Here is a 6,045-nt window from a genome sequence, read left to right on the forward strand (position 1 = left end):
GCGTTCGCAGCCATCTTGCGTCTGCCCCATTCAGCGCGCCGGGGCAGGATGGGAAACAGGCGGACCACCGCCGCCGGGCGCCATCCCAGGATGCATCGCGCGGCACGTCAGAGCGAGAGCGCGGCCGGGCGAAGGGGCGAGTGCGCATGCGCGGGCGCCGCGCGAAGGGGCGGGAGAAGTCTGCCACGTTACGTCACGGCGCGTCACACCAGTGGCGCGCGGAGGATTCGAAGAGGCCGCCGCGGAGGGAGGGGCGGGCAGTGGTAGGAGCAGTACTAGAAGGCCGAGCCGCTCAGCACGTGGGTGAACGGGACGCGCCTTCCCTGCCTGCTACAGCAGTGCCGAAAACAACCTGCAGGCTGGGCCCGTGAGACGTTGCGGGCAGGGGAGCCGCGAGGGACCCGGCCTCTGTTGTGGCAGCGCAACCCTGGCCGCTTCCCCACTGTGCCCCCAAAAGCCAAGCAAAATGCCTTCGCTGCCAGGTCTGCGCCTCCACCTGCCCCTGTGCCACGGTCTTTGGGGGTGCCGTAAGCGGGTGGGTTGCAGCGTTCAAGCTGACTAACTCTGGACTTGTGAAAAGCCTTTGACAAGGTCATTGAATCTCAGAAAATGACTGTTGCGAGGGACCTCAGGAGGCCACATCTCATCCAACCCCTGCTTGGAGCAGGACCAGCCCCAGCTAGATCATCCCAGCCACTGGCTTTGAATTGCTAGGTTTTAAAAACCTGCAAGGATGGAGATTTCACAGCCTCTGTGGGTAACCTGTTTTTGTGCTTTACTACTGTGCCAGTGAGAAAGTTTTCCCTAATATCTAACCTAAACTTCCCTTGCTGCAACTTGAGCCCATTGCTCCTTGTTCTGTCATCTGCCACCACTCAGAACAGTCCAGCTCCATCCTCTTTGGACCCGCCCTGCAGGTAGCTGAAGGCTGCTATTAAATCCTTGCATCTTATTTTCTCCACACTAAATAAGCCCAGTTCTCTCAGCCTCTCAAACTGTGGTCCCCAGCCCTATAGCCATCTTTGTTGCCCTTTGCTAGACTTTCAGATTTGTCCTAAATGCTTTCTGTTGGGAGGTTGGGGGACAAAACTGGACATACTATTCCAGATGTGGCATAAACTAATGCTGAATAGAGGGGAATAATCATTTCCCTGGATCTGGCAGTGCTCCTACCAGTGCAGCCTAATATACTGTTGTTCTTTGCAACAAGCATTTCACAACAAGAGCTCATATTCAGCTTATTGTCCACTGCAACCCCTAGGTCCTCTCCTGCTGAGCTGCTGCTTGCCCAGCCCGTACCAGTGCAAGGCATTGTTCTGTCTTAAGTGCAAGACTTCACACTTGTCCTTAGTGAAACTCATGAGATTGCTTTTGGTTCAGTCCTCCCATTTGTCTAGGTCTTTCTGAATCCTAGCTCTACCCTCAAGTGCACCTGCTACTCTGGAGGCTAGGGTTAGGATTCAGGGAGACCTGGACCCATCAGAAGCTCTTAATGAAGTCATGATTACAGGGAATGGCCACTCCTGGATTAGAGATTCACTTAAAGGAACAGTGGGAAAAAACTTTGATCCTACCCAGTTCACTTTCCCATTCAGCATCCACTCTCTGCTCAGGAAAAGCGGGAGCTGGGCAGGGGTGCGAGGCAGTGGGTGAGCAGTGGCAGCCTCGTACCGAGCCCTGAGCTGGGAAGGAGGCTCCTGTGGGTGGCGCAGAGGAAGTCCTGGGGCATGGGCGGCTGTTGCGAGACGTGAAGCTCGCCTGCCCTTGCCTAGCAAAGAGGTGCACAGGTGGCAGCATGGGCAGGTGCACCTCCAGCGCGCTGGATGAGAGTGCAGGAAGGGATTGGTATCTTCAAATGTTCAGCCTACTTTATTTAAATTTTATAAATATTTAATTTATTTAATAAACATAAAAAGTAAAATGTTTGTTTTTGTTAGAAATTCATCCGTCATTCTTGACAGGCAATTAGCTAGTAGATTAATAATAAGGGATCTGGAAGGGGACACTGAGCAAAGTACACGGGCCAGCAGCCACTGCCCCCTGAATGAGTCAAGGGAGCCTGGAGACATTGGCCAATGAAACTGTGCCCAGAAGAGTGACAGGAAGACAGCCCCACATTTGCCTGGGTTCCCCTGGCCAGTGCCTCTTTCTTGGTTTTATAGATGGCCAATTTGGCTAGAGCCAGGAGGAGGTTGACCAGGACATCTTGGGGCTTGTTGGAGCCACGGATGGGAAGTGCACAACAAAAAAGGTACAGGGAGAAGTGCAGCCAGAACCACAGCAGGAGGTTTTGGAGGAGGCAGAAGGGGGCCTGCAACCTGATGCACCTGAGGTAGACGTACATCAGGGTCCTCTGTCGGCAAAAGGGGTAGGTGTTAGGAGTGCCTATAAAGCACACCAGATACATGCCTGTGGTGATGGCTCCATGAAGGAGCCACTAGCTGAGGCCTCTGTTGGCTCACGGGATCAAGATGGAATAGAGACTTGTCTACCAGGGACTCTCCTCCCTGGCCTCGCCTCTTGTTGTTGGGGCAGAACACAAGGACAAGATGATGGACTGTGTGGAGCATGAGCACACAGAGCTGGCGGCAGCGGGCCATTCAGAGGCAGACCGGCTTGAAATCCCCCAGCTTGCTGAGACAGTGGGGTAGGGAGTGCCATGGGGCCTGCTGAGGCAGCAACTTCATGGCCAGGGATCCTGGTTTTCTCTGATAAAAAAAAATCACAAGTTCTGTGATTAAAATGAAATTCCACTATGTATATAGGTATCAGTTGAACACAATGTTTTATTGATATATTTACAATTTTAAAGCAATTTGGAAGCCTACCAGTGCCTCAATCACTATAATAAAATAAATTCTAAATGCCTATAAGTTTTGGAGTTGGAGTTGAGTTTTTTTATCATAGAAAATCAGAGCTTCTCTTGCCCCGTTTGCTCACCAGAACATGGGTCCAAGTCCCTCCTGCCCCACCCTCCCAGAGGGGACCTCCAACTGCTGGGGCCATAGGGTCAGGGACCTGGATCTGCAGTCCTCTGCCCCTCCCAGCAGTGCCCAAGCCCTGGCTGATGCCTGTGGGAGGTGGTGGCTGCTGCAGCCCAAGCAGGGAGCAGAGTGCAGCTCCCCTTCTCGCCCAGGGGGCACAGCCGGAACGGAGCCTTGGGTGGGGGACAGCTGTAGGCTTGGGCTTAGCCACAGGGGGACCCCAGGTGCCCCCCCAGAGGTCCTGTTCTGGGCCTGCCCCTGAGCACATGGGAGACCGCCCCCACCCCCCCATGCTCCCATGGGACACTCCATCCGCCCCACCATCTCAGCATTCACGAGCTGCGCCTGGTACCTTGAGGTATATAGAAAAAAACGTGCGTCTAGGGCCGAATCGTCAAATTTCTCCACATCTCTGAATTGAATTGGAGGCTTCTGATTCGATTTGGAGAGATTAACGGGTCTCCAGATTTGATTCTGATTCAGAGATTCGGCTGCTGAATTGGGCCAAATCTCTGAATTGAATCAGCAACTGAAGCTTTGCACATCCTTAATGCCCATATCTCCCTGAGTGTGCGCTCAGTGGCAGGGAGCCAGCCCCACCCCCCTGCCTCCTGGATGAGCCTCCTGCTCCTTGCTGGGGCCCTGCAGCTATGCATGGTAGCCCTGGGCCCCAAGCCCCACCTGGTTGGGCAGCATCCCCAGCCCCAGTCCTGCTCAATTCTCCTCCCCCCCCCCACACCCTGCCATGAGACCTACCTGCAGGGTGCTGCTCTCCAAGCTGCTTGGCAGCCATGTGCATGTACACGCTCATGGTGCCCCCTGCCTGATGTGGTGGGAGAAAACTCCCTAAAGTTCATTATCTAGCTGCAATAGAGACCAGACAACGCGGGTAAAGAACTGACAGTCATTTATTTGCTTGAGCAAAGACCACAAAGCCAGCAAAAGGCAAAATGGCCCCCCCTCAAGGGTGAGGCGATCTTTTATACTTTTTTACAATAAGGCAAGACTACAGGGTTAACAAAAGCAATGCTTGGGCGGTGCTTTATAAATCTTTGTAACAGCATATTTCTATTAAGCTGAACTAGCACTTTTTAAAAGCTAAAAGTTAAGTAACAGTAACATTATGATAAGTTAGCAAAACCTTGCACACTAGTAGATTCTTCTTAAGGACACGATCACTGTACTTAGAACAATGGCTTCTTTGTCTTATCTTGCTTCTTGCTGTAGCTGATTTTCCAGCACACAGACACAGATCCACTTGCTGCATTTTACTCAGAAAATGCTTAACACAGTTAAAATGATTACTTGACACAAGCAAAGGCTTAGCTATCATTCCGCCTTGTGGTCAGCGGCATTGCTAGGCCACAGGTCATGCCTGTATTCAGCTGCAAAGCTAATACTTCTTAATAATTCAAATTATTGTTAACCTAACAGCATGCTATCAGAAAACTATTCTATTTCAGGGTAATAACAAACATGCTCACTACACTGACCACCCTCCTCCCGCTCCCCCCAGCCTCATGCAGGCTGAAACTGCCAACCTGCAAAAAGCTCTTTGCAACAGTGGAAAATTATGCGTTTCTGTTAAAATGAGAAATCTGCATTTTCTCAGGGAACAGGGAAAATCTGTGGGTTTTTTCTGGCATAGTCCAGGAACCCTCCAATACGAGTGATGTTTACCAACACCACCACCTGGGTGGTTTTTTTTTGCAGGGGCCTGGTGAGGAGGTTAGCACCCTGGGTGACCATCTCCGGGGACCTGGTAACAGAAACCAACCTCTAGGCCAGAGCTTTCCAAACTTTTCATGTTGGTGACACACTTTTTAGACATGCATCATTTCGCGACACAGTAATTCAGTTCCGGGGGAGGGGCCAAGGGAAGCAGATGAGAGTAAGGGAGCTCCGCGGTGCCCTTCCGCAAAATTTTCTGCATTTTGCGCGACACACCTACACACTGCCACCGACACACTAATGTGTCGCGGCACACAGTTTGGAAAGCTCTGCTCTAGGCCCTGGGGAGGTCCTGGTAGAAATCTAGCAACCTCTCCAGGTCCTACTTTGGAAGATCTCATAGGTAGAAGAGATGCTAGTCATATCAGAACCCTTTGAGGCAGCAGAGGAAGGTGCAGCTGATCAGGCACCATGTTGCCTTGCTCCTGGTACCATACAGGAGCCTTTGAAGGGCCTGAAGGTGGAAGGTGCATACCTGGTTGTGGAGGCAGACCAGGCCTTGTCTGCCCTCCTGCAGGGGGAGGCTCATGACACCTGCAGAGACCCAGTGCCATAACTGCCAGAATCCTAGCACCTGTCTAGAGCCTGGCCAGGAGTTCTGGAGGCATAGCCAGTGCTGAAGCAGTGCCAGACCATGGATGGGACCAGCCGATTGATGACCAGCACCCTCCCACAAAGGAAGACACACTGCAACAGGCTTGCCCATGCCTGCAGTCGCTCAAACACCCTGACCTTTAGCTGGTGCCAGTTCTCCAGTGGGTAGGGATGCCCAAAGGCACAAGTAGACCCCCAAATAGAGCAGAGCCCACACTGCATTGGAGCGCAGGTGAGATGAAACACAGGAGGGATGAACTGAGGTTCTAGAACTACTAAACAGTGCTGGCACAAACACATTCTTGATGAGGCAACAGCTTTCTGAAAGCTTCTAAGTACATCATTCAGAGCACCTCCTATAGCTGTAACTTGGAAATACCACTTTGAAAAGTTAACTTGTTTTTTTCACGCACAGATATAGCACATTGGAAAGGCACAGTTCTTGATGTTCTAGATACAGCACACAATCCATGAAGAAGTCTTATGTCCTGAAGAAGCAATTCCTGATGTGAAGTATAGAGCAGGATAACAATTAGTTGTTACAAAGATTTGGAGAACCATGGTGACAGGAAGTTTGTTCAAGTTTACATGACACAGTAAGCGCCATATTTATTGTGCTTTCAGCAGAAATGCACCCTACTTAATTTTTGCATTGAAATCTTGTACACTTCACAAGAAGGTCAACTGTTTTTCTCTTTGAAAAAGACTGCTGAATTGTGAACAAGTGAAAAATGCT

This window comes from Alligator sinensis, unplaced genomic scaffold, assembly GCF_000455745.1.
Source record: "Alligator sinensis unplaced genomic scaffold, ASM45574v1 scaffold264_1, whole genome shotgun sequence".
Taxonomy (NCBI): domain Eukaryota; kingdom Metazoa; phylum Chordata; order Crocodylia; family Alligatoridae; genus Alligator; species Alligator sinensis.